General features: G+C 51.5%; 1 long non-coding RNA gene across 1 annotated transcript in view; it reads right to left on the bottom strand.

The window, feature by feature from the left end:
* Window positions 1–17,238, bottom strand: part of LOC128897844 (uncharacterized) — a 54,584-nt gene extending 37,346 nt beyond the window's left edge. Inside the window, exon 1 of the long non-coding RNA XR_008462609.1 lies at window positions 16,739–17,238. This is a non-coding gene — a long non-coding RNA (uncharacterized LOC128897844). The remainder of the gene's footprint in view (window positions 1–16,738) is intronic.
* Window positions 17,239–17,497: the final 259 nt, after the last annotated feature.

Here is a 17,497-nt window from a genome sequence, read left to right as displayed (position 1 = left end):
AGTTGGACTGGATGATCTTTAAGGTCTCTTCCAACCAGCTATATTCTGTGATTCTGTGATTTAATAAGTCCACCTCCATAGCAAGGAGCAGATGTAACCCAGGCAGCTGCATCAGTGCCAAAAAAGCACACCAACATTTCACAACACACCTCTCTCTAAGGAAGGAAAAGCACACAAAACAATGTCCCCTCTCACTTAGGGACAGAAGTCAAGCGAGCACCACTGGCTGCATGTCACACACTATGCTTACAAACTGCCTGCAGCATACAAACTGATTGCATCAGATACTGTTACCTACCTAGCTCAGCCCACACAGAGGCACACCATCCTTCTGGATCCTAAATGCTAGCCCCAGCACCACCAAACACTAGCCATATTCTGTCAACATGGAAAACACAAATGCTCATCACCATCCAGCACAGGCAGACAAACACAAACTGCACACGAAATGCAGACAGACAGAATCACTCCCTCCCCCTGCCTAACCCTAACCCCCACCCCCCCCAAAAATGACATCCTTGGAAGTTCTGAAGCTGGGGACTCACTGTGGAGACAGCTGTATTCTGATTCTGTCCATCAGCACAGGCACACGTGCACACACACAGACATACCCCTGCCACACCAACTCTCCTTAAACTGCCTAAATCTCTGAGTTCTTTAGGTTTTTTTGCACTTTTCTTTAGCTCTGCCCCTTCTACCAGCTCCCAGCAAAGCCCATGTATTTATCTGCTGACACATGTGGCAGCTTCTGGCTGCAAAGTCTGTGGAGCAGAAAGCCTGTAAAAACATCCACCCTCATCCCTTCTCCTTTCCTCCATTGTTCTGGTGTGAGATGTGCATAATATGCATGCAAAGGAGAGTGCAAGGGCCCAACAGCCCTGAGTGCTCTGAAGCTGGCTGATAGTGGCATCAGAGGACGTGACTGCAGAAGCTAAGCATGGTGGAGAAGTACATAAACCCTTATGGGAAGCAGAGGTTTGGCCAGGAGAGCACCAGCTTCCCCTGGGCCTCAGGAGAGACAAGGAGATTCACGAGGTAGGTAAGAAGGGGCAAAGGAAGGAGAGGAGATTGGCCTGGCACCAGAGATGGCATGCCAAGCACTCTGCCGGTCTTGTTTAACAAGCTCAGTAGCATCACAGCGTGATACTGCTGTTGATGATGGAGAGCAATCAGCGTTCAGCATCAGGGCAAAGGAGTGGCCCTGTGTGCCCTGGGGAAACAGGAGGGGCATGGGGCCTCCAGGGGGCAAGAGCAGCTGGGTGTGGGTGCATCTGCAAGCATGTGATGTAGGAGTCTGTTGGGATCACTGGAGCAGTGGGTACTGTCACAGGGACAAGAGGATGAGCCCACAGACATGAAGGGGCTGGCATAGAGGTGACTTGGACACAGGCAAAGCAGGGGTTGTCACTGGGTCTAGCCCTAACCACATGGAGGGAAAATGGAAGGAGTTCTTTGAGCTCTTGTCCTGTGGTATTGGATGGGCATGGGCTCTGAGCATCAGTGTGAAACAGTGAAGCATGCATTGCACAGCCTCTTCCAGGATCTCCCTGCCCTCCCACACATTGCATGCCCCAGCCCTCCACAGCTCTTCACCAGGCACCCCCAGCCCCCTGCCCCGCACATACAAGTACACCTTCCCCGCTTTACTCAGGCACGCAAACTCTCCGCTCCCCAAAGCCACCTACTTCACACCTTCCCCCAGAGCCCTCCCACCTTCCCACGCACACACCGCACTCGTGTGCATGTGGCAGCATGAGAGGAGCCAGAAGAACCATGTGGGGAAGCCTCCACCACCACTTCAGCTCCTCCAAACAACCCCCTCTTCCCATCTACCGCCACCACTGCCACCACTCGCTTTGCAGAAGTGCACTGAAGGCGGAAACGTTCCCTTTCTCTCCGCTGAGCCTGGCCCCTGCACCCAGGCACTTCCAGTTTGCAAAGACTGTTCCTCAGCACTGTGCTCAACTGTACCTGCACGCCCTTTCCCACAAACATCCATTGTGCATTACAGGAGATGAATAATGCAGGCTGAAAGGGGACAAGTGAGAGTCTTTGAGGCCTCAGCAAGGCACGTGGACAGAGCAGAGTGGAGATGGAGTTGCCTCATTTGGACAGAGCTAACAGATGCTGCTGAATCCAGAAAGCCACCGTGGCCTGAAGTGCTGCTTGGGCTGAAGTACAATCATGAGGACCATTTAAAGAGCCTTTGGGACTCAGGATTTCTAATAGGTGCTGAGAGGTAACACAGAGGTGTCGTGTGTGGATACTCAAGGAGGATCTTCATCTCTCAGATACTTAGCCCTGAGTTAAGCAGCCGAAGAGAGCCACTAGTAGAAAAGGGAACCATCATCCTAAACAAACTTCCAAGCCATCTGTTCCTGCACTTCAGGGGCAAGGAATAAGCACCACGACTGGCTAAACAAAGGAAAAGGGAGAGTGAAAGCAAGGCAAGCTGGAGCCAAGGGGGATGCATAAGTGTGTTTGTGTCGGTGTGGTGCTCCTCTTGTTCATCTCAAAGGCATGTGTTCAGCCTCACCATCACCTGCCAGTTTTGTGCTGGCAAGCAAGGAGACCTGGAAGACACAGAAACACGTGTGTCTGCCAGTGCTGCCATGAGTGTCCATCTGGGTGGGACAATGCTGAAAGTGGGCAGAATGGACAATGTGGTGTCACCCTGAGCACATGGGCGTGCAGGCTCCAGGAGCTTGTGTTTGCTGTGTGCATCCACCTGCTGTGCTGCAGGGTGAACAGTGCATGTGTGTGTGAATCTGTTCCCTCCTGAAAACTTTGGTGCATTTGTGAGGTGTCCTCTGTGGGCTGCTTATGTGTGTGGCAGCTTTTGTACCTCTGTGGGACACCGGGGTGTGACTGCATACCTGCAGAGTGCGCACCCTTGTGAAAGCAAGGCTGTGAGCACAGCACAAAGCTGTGGTAGTAGTGCATGTGCTGCATGCACCACTGGGTGCATACAGGTTTGCAGGGATGGGACTGCTGTCTGGGCAGAGCAATCCATCTGACTCCTGCACTGCAGCTCCTTCTGGTCTCTGCTTTTCCTTTTTCGCCTTCCCTCAGTTCCCCTCTCTTGCTGGCAGCAGCATACTCTGCCCTGGGAACCAACTCCCACTCACCAACACACAGCAAGGGAACTCCTTTCCCTGCAGTTCCCTGGTATCTTCCCATATCAAGAGCCCAAAAGTGAAGAAAAAACCTCACTGGGCAACCTGAACTGAACCTGTTCCCTTTCCACGTCCTTGTCATCTCTTTCCAGCCCCTGGGAACTGCATCACAAACCCACAAACTTTCACTCAAACCCACAATATTTCACCTAAGACACAAACCTCCACTCTAACCCCTGAGCACTACAAACCAGACTCATGGCTCACATCCAAGCCATGGGCCATCTGAAGCTGACACAGCTCAGGTAAGGAAGCTCAAAGGAACAGAGTTAGGAGACAGCAGTCCCTATAGTTGGGAGTACAGAGAGGCTCCTGCAGCTACAGTGATACCTGTCTGACACCCACAGCTGGGTTTGGTGTAAGAAACCTCTTTGCACAAATTGCAGTCAGCACAGCTCAGACTCACACCTCTGGAATCAAAGCAACACATCTTAGCTGCTCTGTCATTGTTCCCATAGCAGAAGGCTTTTGGCCAGATCCATCCAAAGAGACCTGGGCAGGTTGGAGGGGTGGGCTCAGGAGAATCTCATGAGGTTCAAAAAGGCAAAGTGCAAGGTTCTGCACCTAGGTCAGGGCAATCCTTGATATCAGAACAGGCTGGGAAGGATGAAATTGAGAGCAGCCCTGCAGAAAAAGCCTTGGGGGTGCTGGTGGACTACAAGCTGGACATGAGCCAACAATGGGCACTTGCAGCCCAGAAGACAAGTGGCATCCTGGGCTGCATCAAAAGGAGCATGGCCAGCAGGTCAAGAGAGAAGATTCTGCCTCTCTGCTCTGTTGAGACCTCACCTGGAATACTATGTCCAGTTCTGGGGTCCCCAACACAAGAGAGACATGGATCTGCTGGAGCTGGTCTAGAGGAGGACCACAAAGAAGATCAGAGAGCAGGAGCACCTCTCCTATGAAGAACTGGGGCTGTTCAGCCTGAAGGAGAGGAGGCTCCAGGGAGACATTATGGCTACATTTCAAGATCCGAAGGAGACCTGCAGGAAGGCTGGGGAAGGACTGTTTAGAAGGGTTTGCAGTGATAGGATGAGAAGCAGTGGTTTGAAACTGGAGCAGGGTAGATTTAGGCTGGACATAAGGAGGAAGTTCTTTACAATGAGAGTGGTAAAATACTGACACAGGTTGCCCAGGGATGTGGTTGAGGCCCCATCCCTGGAGACACTCAAGATCAGACTTGATGTGGCCCTAGGCCATATGTGTTGGAGGTCTCCCTGCTCACTGCAGGGGGGAGTTGGACAAGATGACCTTTGAGGCTTCCTTTCGACTTGATGCAATCTGTGAATCCCATGTACTGAGCAACCTCCAGGCTAGAGCACAGAGCCTGCCCACTTGGAGCACCTCCAGAGGCAGTGAGATGTGAGCAAGAAGAAAACTCCAAAGACTTTTTTTTATGTAATTCCTTTAAACAAATCTGCAGATCAATACCTTCCTCCCAGACACCCTACCCTGAGCTACACATATTTGTTCTGGGGATGATCTAAATGAATCAACTCCTCAAATTGAAATGCAAACAACTGGCCTCCATTTCAGGCTTTGCTTTTGCCCTATATCCCACTCCACAACTATTCCCTCTGGAGGAAAAAAATCTAGCACATAGCAGCCAGATGTGAAAATATGCACACCTTCCCCAGAAGGCTTCACAGGCACCCAGCAAGACCCAGTTTCATCCAGGCCCAGGATCATACAGTTCTGCCTTGAAAATACAGCCCTAACACTTAAGCTTTGCCTCAAGTGCAATCAGGAATCTGTGATATGCCCAAACTTCATCTAATCTTATATACTGAAAGCCCAGCCCAGCCCAGCCTTTAAGATCTCTTTTGACACCTTTAATTTGTCCCCAGGTTTCTTTTGAACAGAGACCCAGCCTTTCACCATGCTGCTCACCAGCAAGGAAGTTTACTCTTTAAACCTAGGAGTGCTCAGTGCCAGATCCCCTCCTCAACATTTTCCCCACACCACACAACAAGACAGGCTGGCAAAGTCTGCCTCTGATCCACCAGGTAGTGGCATCCATGACCCATGGTACAGGTCTCTGGGAGCCAGGCCAGGATCTTCCTGGGTGTTTTTCCCCGGAGAGGAGACCTGCTCAAAGCTAACACCGTCTGGGTGACCTTTTCACTGCTGGCAGTCATGACCACAAGGGACAGTCCTTTGTGTTATTATCTAAATGCCCACCACAAAAAGCATGCAGCCAGCAGCAGTGCCTGTTTAGGGCTCTCCTCTGTGCAGCAGCACCACCAGCATCCCTACTCCACTCACCCCAGTTCTTCCCTCACCTTGAGGTCTCTTCCCCCCACCCTCCCCTCCTCTCCTCTCCTCGGCTTCACAAGCCACTTCTGCTGATGCCTTTCCCAAGTCCTGCCCTGCAGCCTCACCAGCTTTCCTGGCTCTGCTGGGCCTGCAGAGTGCAAGCCCCTGATTACCATTCAAGCTGGATTCTCATTAGCCAGAAATGCCCCTCTAGGAGATCCATTAACGCTCCATAAGGTTAACTTAATCCAGCCGGTCTTGTGTGGTCTCTGCCCAAATTCCCTATTACATTAGCAGTCTTGAGCCTTAATTAGCATGTGAGACAGAGGTGGCATAATTAATGGAGATAATACAGACCATTAAGAATAAACAGGCCAGGCTGTCTCTCCCTGACCATGCATGCAAATCCTCTTCTCTGTGGAAACCACGTGAGCTTGCCCCACAGGCAGCACACACAGAGGGGCTGGGATGCCCTAGACTGAAGACAAGCCCTGGGCTGTACAACCAGCCTGCTGAAGGAGAATGATGGAGAGCAAATGTGATCCCAAAGAGGTCCTTCATCTGCCTGGGAGAAGCAGGGATGCTAATGAGAAAACAATGGTGTAGCAAGTCCTGTGAGGGAAATCCTTGCACTGGGGAGGAGCAGTCATATCCCCAGCTAATCCAGCCACCCCATCTTTCTGAGAGGCTTGGGAAAGCAAGACTGAGATTGTGTGATTCTCCATTCCTCTGAATGCTCAATCCAGGCTGCTGAATACGTGCACATAGGATAACACAATGGGTATGTGCCCTTGAACACGATGTGCAAGGGAGGAAGCATCTGCCAAATGGGGAACAGTCTGTAGGAGCTAGCTGCAGCTGGGGAATGTGCTCAGGAGTCTCCTTTCTGATCACTGAGACCCAGTATGATGAGCACACAGTACAGGACAGAGAGGGTATAGATGAAGGAGGTAAGTGGTCACCTGTGGGATCAGAGGAACAATGGACTGGGGCTCCTGCTTGGCACAGATTCACTGTGCAGAGGGGAAGGGAGAGGTCCCTCTTGGGACAGGCTGATGGCTGGGTGCACAGCTGGGTCATCACAAGTGAAAGGGCAGCCTCAAGCAGAACCTCTCCCACCCCAGCCAGAGCCGACTGCTCCCTAGAGAGGAGAGACCCTGGGTGAGAGGAGGGCAGAACTGGTGCTGCTGGCAGCAATGAGACATTGGAGGAGCAAAGGCCACAACGTGGTAGGAGCTGCAGTGTGCCAGCCAGGCTGTGCCAGCAGAGCCTGCGTGCAGCCACTCATCCCACAGCCCTGACTCTTTCCTCTGAAACATGCACTTGCAAAAGCATAAGACAAAGCAGGGGAGGAGAGCAGCAGAAGCCAAGCCAAGGAAGCAGAGACTAATGACAGCACCTCTGGGCTGCTAATTCGCACATCCAGCAGCACCCAGCAGGCTGGGGAGAGAGTAGGAAGCTTGCCACAGGGACCTGCAACTGCAGAGCACGGCATCCTGCCTTGTTCCTGAGGCCTAACCCACCCCATTCCAGCTGTACATAGCTCTGCTGTGATCAGCATGGCCCTCTAGGCTCTGCAGAAAGGCTTGTACGGGGGGCAATGATCCCTGAAGCCCAAAGCAGTCCCCTGTGCCTTGGCCCTGAAGCACCTGTCTGGCTCTAAGTAGCTTTGCTTAGCAAAAAGCTTCAGGCTGAGGCTGCTCTCTCCCAGGGCAGCATCAGGAGTGTGCTCAGCAGCAGCCCAGCTGCCTTCACATGCCCACTGGCCAGCAGGCAATGGTTGAGGCCCCGAGCAGAGCCTGTGTTCCCCACTTTCCAGCACAGCAAGCAGCTCCCACTCCCCCAGGCCCACCAGCCAGCCCCTGCCAAATCCATTTGTCCAATCTTGCGCTTTCTACTAATCCTGTTGAGCCATCCTTTAAGTTGCTCTAAGGCAGAGATAGAAAATACAAGTGATGCCTTAAGATGCTTCCCCTGACCTTGCTCAATTCAAGATAAAGGGCTTTGATTTAGAAAAATTACAGTGGGGGTCTGTCACTGATCCATCACATGGATTAAAGGAAAACAAACAGAGACATAGCAGCCAGTGCTAGGCAAGGAGACGGGGAAGGGAAGGAAAGTCACAAGCAGCATGGGGGAGGAGACAGAGGAAAAGAAAAAACAGAAAGAGATAGGGGAGACAGAAAAAATACTTTCTCCCTCGCTGTTTCCACACTTCACTACTGTCAGAAAATCTTTATACACACATGGTGTGGTACAACATGTCCCACCACCTTCCTTGATCTGTAAAGAATGATGCAGCTGCAGTGTCCTGTGGTGTGACTAGGCTGGGAACCTGCTGCTGGGACTGCAGAAGAGCTCCTTGGTCCATGAGGTACACTCAGTTGGGAACAGAGATTAAAATCTCAAGGTGTAAATTGTTGCTACAGAGGTCTCACCACCTACTGACGTTGTGCAGGTCTTTCTGTCTTTATGCTTTGTCCCTTCCTTCACACTAAACCTCTCCCCTCATCTTCTCCCCTTGCTGACAGTACTGTCCTTCGTTCTCCCTGCTGCCTGTCCTGGCCCAGGTTACATCTGACAGTATCTAAGCAGACTTTCTACCACTCACCTCAGTCTCCTACAGTCCTTTATTCAAAGGTTACCCTGAACAGTTTTCCTCTGGAGGAAGTGTCCTAAGGGCCACTGAGGGCACCTCCTTCTTTTGCTCCAATACCACAAGGCTGTTGCACCACAGATGGGAATTCTTCCTGGCATGAGCCTGTTTACTCCCTCTGAACGTATTCTGCTTGAAAACCACTCACAAGATGGATGATGTTTCAGGTTTAGTCATTTTTTATCTCCATCACCCATGAGAGGGCCTCAGCTAGACAGTAAACACGAGAAAAGTTTTGTTTCAACAGGAGTTTTGTCACTAAATCTCTTGTCCTGACCTTGGAGCTGACTCCTGGGTATCTCTTTCAAGTGGGTCAGGATGTCCCTATGCTTTGCTCAGGTCTGAGAGCCTCCTTGTAGGTAATCCATCTTCTCTCAGCTTCTCCTCCCACTCTCCTCCACTTCAATATTCCTCTTCCTATTTTCCAGTCCTCCTAGGATCCAGTCCCTTAGCACCAGTGCTGGCCAAGGGTAGCCTCAACTAGTTTCAAATGTTTTTTTGCACAGCTTCTTCCTCTCCTCCTACAACCATGCAGCTGACACAAAAGTTTTCACCTGTGTGGCACGTGGCACAGCTCGTCTCTGTGATGTCAGTTCCCACATAGCAATGTCCTATGCTCTTCTGTCACTGCAAAGTTGCACTGCTGTAAGCAAGAAAGAGGCAGCTGAGAGATGCAGAAGATGAAAGGTGAAGGGTTGCTGGCAAAGAGACAACTGAGATCATAAAAGAAGACAGGTCTATAAACCCACAGGTGACACAGGAAGAGTAGAGGGGACAGGTGTTAACTGTCTCTTCCCACACAGGAATCAAGGCAATTAAACCAGAAAGTAACATGTTCAAGACAAACAAGAGGAAGTCTTGCACTTCATGCTGCATGGTTAGGCTGCAGAGCTTCCTAGCATGAGATTTTGTGGATGTCAAGACTTCACCTGACTTGAAAACTGGCTGGACAAATTCAGGGAAGAAAGAAATCCATGGAGGCATAGGAAACGTACAACAGATCTTCTAGCACAAGGCCCTTCAGCCTCACATCACTGGAGGCTAAAAGAGTGTTCAGAGGGAGTTTTCTTCTACAGTTGCCCTGCCTTTATGCTCTTCCCTCTTTCAGCCACTGTTGTACATACTGAAGTGGAACAATCTTGAACCTGGCTCAGTAGGGTCCTTCTTATGTTTCTGTGGGTTTGCATAGCCAGGCTGACCCAGAAGTCATGGGCAAATAGTAGCTGTGGGTAACAATATCATTTTGGTGCATTAGGTCATGTTGATGGACAAGTGAACAGACAGCAGAGGCCATTCCAAGAAGGGCTTTTTTTCTTTTCTCCTAAAGCTGGAAGGAGGTCTGAAGCCTCCTTCAGACCAGTTATCCCAGTATGGATTCTTGCTGGGAATAACACCTGTGCTTGAGTGCCAGCCCCCTTGATGCCTTGTTCCAGACTTTTAAGATCAAATCTCCTTTCCTGTTTGATAAAGACAGAGCCCTTTCATCATACCATCTGCAACAGGGCCAGCCCCCTTGAATTCCCTTCCATTCCTCTGACCTGTCTAACGCTCTGTTCACGGCAGCCTCTCCACACTAATCCTTTTATTATGATCTGACTCGATTTTCCTGGCCTCTGACTGCAACAGGGGGAAAAAAAGGAAGGGCATTAATCCTTCTGACCTTGTTGTCCCAATTCTGGACCATCTGTGACTAGGAACTTGGAGAAGGAAAGTCTGATTGTCCTGACCCTGCTGTCCTCATGCCAAGCCGTCTTTGTCTGAAAAGAGGGAACTGCTGGCTTTGGTAGGTTCAGCCTGCCCCCTCCTAGAAAGTTGTTGTGGCAGAGCCCCTTTTCATCTGCAGGAACTTCTCACAAGGTTGCTTCCTAGACTACCTCTCCAGCCAGAGAGGATGGACAGATGGAGAGGATAATGCCCTCCACCTCCATCAGACTCCATTTATCCATTCCTCCCATGCCACCTCTCTGCTCCCTCACCAACAGTGTCTGCAGGTTCTCCCCAGCTATGAGACAAGGAATCAATAAAAGGTAACAGACAGGTTGGACTTGATGATCCTTGGGGTCTCTTCCAACCTTAGTTACTGTGATACTGTGACATTCAAACATCTCCCCAAATTTTCCTGGCAATGCTGCAGAAGAAGAAGAGGCCTTGCAGATGACACCACCTCTACCAATGGCCAAGTCTAGCTTGTTCTCTCCACCCCTTTGTGTTCCCTTGCTGCAAGCAGTTGCATCTCCATAAACCTGCCAGATGTCACAGACCAATCTCACAGTCAGTCTGAACACTCACACCCAGGAAACTTACATGTATCTTCAGAGCCAGCCAAATATTCTCCTCTTCACTCAGGCTCATCCCATCCCTTTGTCAGTCTTTGCCACCTTAAATAATCTCTTCTTCTCTGAGTCCTCAAATAATTGTAAACTGCTATCCTACCATCATTTAACCGAGCTCTACATATTTAGTTCTTTTAATCTCTCCTCATAAATAAGTCCCTCCAGCCCTCTCATCTTTTTATTGCTCTTCTCTGAATTCCCTCCAATTTATCATCCTCCTTCAGCTAGTGTAACAGCCAAGTTTGAATGCTGGGTTTTCCAGACTGGTCCCACTGGAAGTCCTGGAAATAACAGGACCTGGGCCTCCCTTGTGCTTCAAGGCTCGATGCTTCTGGAGGTACTTGAGCACATGAATTTCAAGAAAGCTAACTCACTTCATATATTTGGCACCAAGTAACACAACTGAAGGCTATCTCTTAAAGCACAGGACCAGGGAAAGGAAGAAGCAGATTCCTGAGAGGTGAGGAGAAGATAAATGGACAGACAGAATGGATGTTCTCCAGCTGAACGTGGTGCACGAACACTTACATCCTTACACCCCTCAAGAAGAGACATCAAGAGCAAGAGATGGAAAAGATGCACACACACACACACAAACACAAATGCTCACTACACAGCCCCACACACAATTACCTACAACAGACAGAGGCACCTAGACAAATGGGCACAGGAACACATACAGATGGACAACACAGACAAAGCTGAGGAGGGAATGACACACATGTACATACTAACTATGAAGGTGTGTGGCTAATAATAAGCCAAGAGAAGTGCTCCTTCCCCTCTACTCTGCCCTAGAGAGGCTGCATCTGGAGTACTGTGACCAGTTCTGGGCCCCTCACATCAAGAAGGACATCAGGAAACAGAGATTCCACCACAGAGCTACAAAGATAATTAAGGGAGTGGCACATCTTCCTTATGAGGACAGGCTGAGGGAGCTGGGGCTCTTTATCTTGGAGCACAGGAGACTGAGGAGTGACCTCATTCATGTTTATAAATGTGTGAAGGGTGAGTGTCAGGAGGGCAGAGCCAGGCTCTGCTCAGCAATGTCCAGTGACAGGACAAGGGGCAATGGGTGCAAGATGGAGCACAGGAGGTTCCATGTGGGCATAAGGGAAAACTTTTTTACTGAGAGGGTGACAGAGCACTGGAACAGGCTGCCCAGAGAGGTTGTGGAGACATTCAAAACCCACCTGAACACATTCCTGTGTGATCTACTCTGGGTGATCCTGCTCTGGCAGGGGAGTTGGACTGGATGATCTTCTGAGGTCCCTTCCAACCCCTAACATTGTGTGATTCTGTGATTTATGCATGCACAAATAGAACCTCTGCATACAAGAGGATAGGACAGACGAAGCCTAGCAGAAAATGGCTCTCTCCTGTTCTCAAACATACATGTCCTCATGCATAAACCAATGTTCCCAGAGGAAGGATAGCTCATGGAGTCTTCATAGTAACCTAAAAATACACAGGCAGCTCTGACCCATCTGGTCTACAGATTGAGTGCATGAACCATGGAAAGAATGAATACAAACATATGACACCTTGCCTTAAGGCAACTGGTAGGCTGTACACCATCCTGAGACACAGTCTGCACATCTATAGCGCCTTCCATGGTGATTAGCTTATCATCCAAGCCACTCAGAAGTGAAGCGAGTGCTGGACCGTCTAGAGGGAAGGAAAGGGGCTTCCCCACAAGCCAGCTGTGGCAGAGCTAGGGATACCCTTCTGCTGCATTGTGACCCTCTTCCCAGGATATGTTACTGATGATCCATCCTCACAACAGTGTTTGTTTCATCTCTCGGCTGTCAGACCGATACCCACAGGAGTCAAAAGAGCCCCGAGTCTCGCAAACAGTCCTTCCTCCACAGCTTATCAAAACCAGACAAGTCTTAATGTTGTGTACTGGTGTCTCTGTATAAGAAAGAACATGAGTTCATGGTCCCCAGGCACATCTTCCCAGCTCTGTGATATTCACATTCACCAGCAGCTCCTCAAAGCATTGTCTGGAACAAAATTCTACACCCAAGGACTGAAAAGCTGGAGATGTACTCCCTGTAGATGGGGAAGGATGGCCCCAGTGCATCAGTTAGGTCAGCACAGGAGCATGAAGAGGCCTCACCTTCACCAGCTGGACAAACTTTCCTATGGGATTTTGATGCCATGCTTATTTCCATAGCTCATTCCATTTTATAAGGCACCATGTAGCCACTGTGTCTATCCAAACTGCCTGGAAACCTTAAAGTGTCCCTGCAAGAGGCAACATCTAGAGACCAAACTCATCAAGTCATTCACTTCAATCTGGCTCCTAATAGCTTGCTTCCCATCCCTTACAATGCCATGGAAAGAGTGACAACTGCCTTGCCCTCCTTCTGTACCTCAGCTGGTCAGCTGGAACTGGGTTTCCTCTTGGCTTGGGAGTGTTGAGCAAATGAGGTCATTTCTCCTCAGTGACAGAAAATTATCTGGTCAGTCCTGTTTGTGAAAAAAGTGGTTCATCTCAGGCAATGGCTAGGTACCCCTCAGCTCCCAGGAGACCCAAAGAACTGCTATAATCCCTGAAAGTGGGGGTCAGGGAACACCAAAGCAAGCCACAACAGTAACACCAGCTAAGGAGCACAGGAAAGCCAGGACACAAATGCAGCTCTGCTTAAGCGAAGCTGTCAGACCGTCTTGCCACTGAAGCAAAGACAACAGCGGTCCTACAGTCACTGTCACCTCCCAAGTGCCAAGCTTGACTCATCTGTGGCTTTAAATACAGCTTCCATGTGGTTCACAGCTGCAGGAAATCCATTCTGGTCCAGCAGAGAGAAAGGGATGGAGGTGGGTCACAGCCCTTTGGTCTGCTCCCCAAGATTTGCTCTCTCCCCTTCCAGCCCAAAAAGAGGACTTCTCCCTCTGACCCCAGCATGGGAGGTTGCTCCTGTGCATTCAGCCTGCCTCCTTTCAGTGTCACAACTCCTTCACTCCTCTTCCCATATAGAAAGGCATCAGGAGAGATTGAGCTCTGCCCCTACAGAACCTCAAAGACAGCTCAAGCCCCTGCTGTAACTGCATCAGGACCAGCCTGGACAATCCCCACCAGCAGAAGCTGCAGCGCTACTGGGCAAGCTCCAGCTTCCTCCATACCTGCCTGCAGCCTGGGATCCCTCACTGTTCAGAACAGCTCTGTTCTTCCATGAGGGAGAAAAACAAAAGCTCCTCTGTTCCCAGAAAAGGAGATGTCCCAGAGCTCGTTTGCTCTGCACCTAAGCTGCTTGTGTCCTGTGCTGGTGCACAGGGATGGGTGAGGGCTGTGAGAGTGTTTTGGGGACATCACACCCCTCTGCCCAGTGCATGATGCCTCTCACAAGAGCATGAGGGCAGTGGTGCTCCCTGCATGTCCCTTGCCCTCCATCACAGGAAGAACTCAGACCAGGTCCACACTTCAGGGCACCAAGGGAAAAGCCACGGTATTTGGGGTGAGGGAGAGAGCAACGCAGGTCTCTCACTCCCAGCAGATGTACTGATATTTTCTGACACGGCTGCTGACAGCACTGGGCGGTTTCAACAGGCCCTGATGTGACCACTAGCTTTTTTCCCAGGTGAACAGTGCTCTCCACCACTCTTAAACAGGGTCAGATGAGGCAGCTGCACTTTGCCTGGAGCTGCATCTGGCTTCTGACATGACCCAGGTAGGAACAAACATCACGGACATCATCAGAGCTACACTTGCTTGCCTCCTGCCTTCTCCCTCTTGCCTGTGCTTTTTACCTTTCTGATTTTAACCACAAGCTTCCCCCCAGCAAAAAACTACACCTCTGTATGCTCCCCTTTCCCAAATGCCCTCTCTACCCTCCAAGCAGCTTCTGCTCCACAGCTCAGCTTCGCCCCAGCGCAGCAGATCAGGCAGCACATTCCCAAATACCTACTTTGCCTGGAGCTGGGTGAAGAGAGGAAAAGGCCATGCATCCACGGTTCTTCCCTCAGTGTCGTGGTTTTTGACAGGGGAAGAGCAATGAAGGCAGCTTGCTTCACACCAACAAATCTGCATGCTTGTGGGGTGGATGCCCTGCAAGCCAAACACCTCCCCAAGGCAAATAATGAGGTGAGGAGCGTGGCTGGCTGGGAGGGAACTGTAGAGGGGAAAGGTTTCCAGGCTGGGGAAATCAGTGGGATTACAGTGGCTGTTTATCACCTCAGGCACTGCATCAGCACCCCTCCGCTCCCTGCAGCTTCCTCACTGCTACTGGTAGGGCCTGCATGGGGGAGGCAGAAAGGAGGGGGGGGTGTTGTATTTAAATATATTAATAATGCATGCTCCATGCAAATGAAGCTTCCACTGAATATTACATTAGTGATGCTGCCAGGCTGCGCTTCCTGGACCCGGGAGAGGCAGTATTTATGGGGACTGGAGGGGCAGGATGCAGGTCATGAGGAATCCCTTCATATCCCAGCACAGCCCCCTTTCCCCCCTCCACCCCAGCTCTCCCATATCACACACACTCCCACTACCCTCCCACCTCCCAGCACACGACAAATTCCTTGGCTCACAGCATGCAATGCAGCCAGGCTCCCCAGTCCCCTAGGCAACCTTCAGGGACAGGGACACCCCCTTCCTCCCCACCCCCCACACAATCTCCAGCCCTGCTCCAGTCTCAGCAATCCTGTCCCTGCTCCATAGCTCGCTTTATAGTTCCCTACCTCAGGGTGGGAAGAAAGGTTGTGCTCTCCAGCCTTTGGGAGGAAAAGAAGGGGAACAGCTCCTAAGCCTGGCCTGCACCTTTGCACCCACTTTGTGTGCAGACACCAGACACCAGCCTCCAGCAGCAGATACTTGTGCGAGCCCGGAGCGGGTGCCAGCGGACCGCGGGCTGTGCACGGCCGCAAGATGCACGCACCCGCAGCGCACGGCGAGCACTGCTCTCCTCCCCACCGCCGACAACTCCTTCCCTGGGAGCTTGCGAGGATGTTTGCAAGCATCTTGTTTGTGCACAGCCACCGCTGCCTCCGCACACATGGACACACACATGCAGTGCACACGCAGGTGCTCCCATGCATGCATGCAGAGGCAGCGGGGCAGCCACACCAGCACACACATAAGAGGGCAGCTCCCAAATATGCTGCCTGCTGCAGCATTAGCAGATTTATGCTGCCTTCCCCCGGCCAAATCCAAGCTCTGGAACGGGAACAGCAGCAGCTGTACTCTCCTGCCCGTCCTGGGATGAGAATAGGATGCGTCTGTTCGTCTCTCTCCCCCACCCCCACGCCTCCTCCTCCCCCTCCTCTTGCTCCCATTCATTCATTCAGCTTCTCCTCCCCCCCATCCCATGCCCCAAAGCAGGAGGATCCTTATGCACAGAAACGTGGGCATGCTTTCTCTGGTGGAATAAATGGGCATACAGACACCCAGCAAGCAATGTCTATCCACATACAGAAGCTTTCGAGTAGCTGTCCTGGGCCCCTACACAAATACCCGGCTCCCACTGGCGCCACACACACACACTCACACCCGACAGACACCACGCAATGACTTTCTGCAGCCAGTCAGCCTCCCAGCAGAGCAGTGTAAAAGCAGAGCAGAGATTTACTCACACCCCTGCATCCAAACCAGGAGAGTGTTCACACACACACAGACACATGCATCACTGTCTGCAAAAAGGCTCCCCAACAAAGTTTGCAAACAGGCAGGGAGCAGGGGGCTGTGGGATGAGGCTGCCTGCTCTTCAATCCCATAACTGCAGCTAATACACATATATGCCTGTATCTATAATAGATGCACATGCATGTATGTGTGGGAGTATATACATGTGCCTATAGCTATTCCTATACATTTATATGTATACACACACACACACATATATATATGTATATATACATATGCATCCCTTCCTCTTGCAAGGTCTGAATAGAAGAGTCAAACCCAGCTGCATGCAGCAAGTCCTGGACCTATTCAGCATCCTGATCCTAAGCAAGTGCACACACACACCAAAAGGGAGACCTATCTCCAAGCCTCTCTCCCTCCCATCACCCCATGTGGGCATTATCTCCCCCACACACCCCACCCCCTCTCCAGCCCCAGCCACTTCCCCATCTCCCTTGCACTCACCCCTTGCCTTCATCCTCAGATCAGAGACATCCACCCCCCAGGGAGTGAATGCACGGGCTGGAGAATGGCAATCCATCCATCCTGCCCTTCTCCCCAACCTCAGTCCTGCCCCTCCAATCTCAGCCGCTTCTCCATGAGGCGACACGGACGCCAAGAGGGAGCGGAGGACACGGCGAGGCAGCTGCACAAGGACTGCACACACGAACGTGTCACGCACACGCACACGTACCTGCTCCTGGAGGGGCGATTGCTCCCAGCTTCCAAATGGGGCATGACAAGAGACGAAGTGGAGGTGCAAAAGACCCCTGTCTTCAGCAACTTGCAGCCCTGTGGATGTGTGTGTGTGTAGGAGTGGGGGGGCGAAGAGGAGGTTATCCCCCACCTTGTGTCACTCCTTGAAGCTGTGCTGTCCCCTGCCCCACAGCTGTCTCATTCCCGGCTGCACCTAAGCAGCTCTTCCAGGCTGGCACACAGGCGAGCACGACAGGCGGGGAGGGAGCAGCAGTCCGGGGAGGGCACACACAGCCGGAGGATTTGCTGCCTTCGCCGCATCCGCATCACTGGGGAAAGACGGCAGAGAGGGCTGTATTGGCATTTAAAACGCGAGTGATTAATTCGGCACTGGCTCGGCTGATAGGGCTGTGGGACCAGAGCCGGCACTGCTTCTCCCAGCTGGGAAGGCTGTGGCAAGCGAAGGTCCCTCTCCCATGGAGCCAGCTCCGAGCTCTCCTTGCCCGCACAGCCAGCGCTCCGGTGCAGGCAGAAAGGGGTGGGCCTCCACCGTAGACATGAGCACGCATGCAACAGCTGCTGAGGAACTGCACACACACACACAATTCCCTTACAACAGCTGCGGGAGAGCTACACACAACATACAACAGCTTCCCAGGAACGCATGTAAGCAACAGCTGCTGGGGAATCACACACAGAGGCTCAGAGTCAAGCCACTCGCATGAAAATACTACAGCTGCTAGGAATGATACAGGTA

This window comes from Dryobates pubescens, chromosome 15, assembly GCF_014839835.1.
Source record: "Dryobates pubescens isolate bDryPub1 chromosome 15, bDryPub1.pri, whole genome shotgun sequence".
Lineage (NCBI taxonomy): Eukaryota > Metazoa > Chordata > Aves > Piciformes > Picidae > Dryobates > Dryobates pubescens.
The sequence above is the reverse complement of the archived record's forward strand: the minus strand, read 5'-3'. Positions and strand labels throughout refer to the sequence as shown.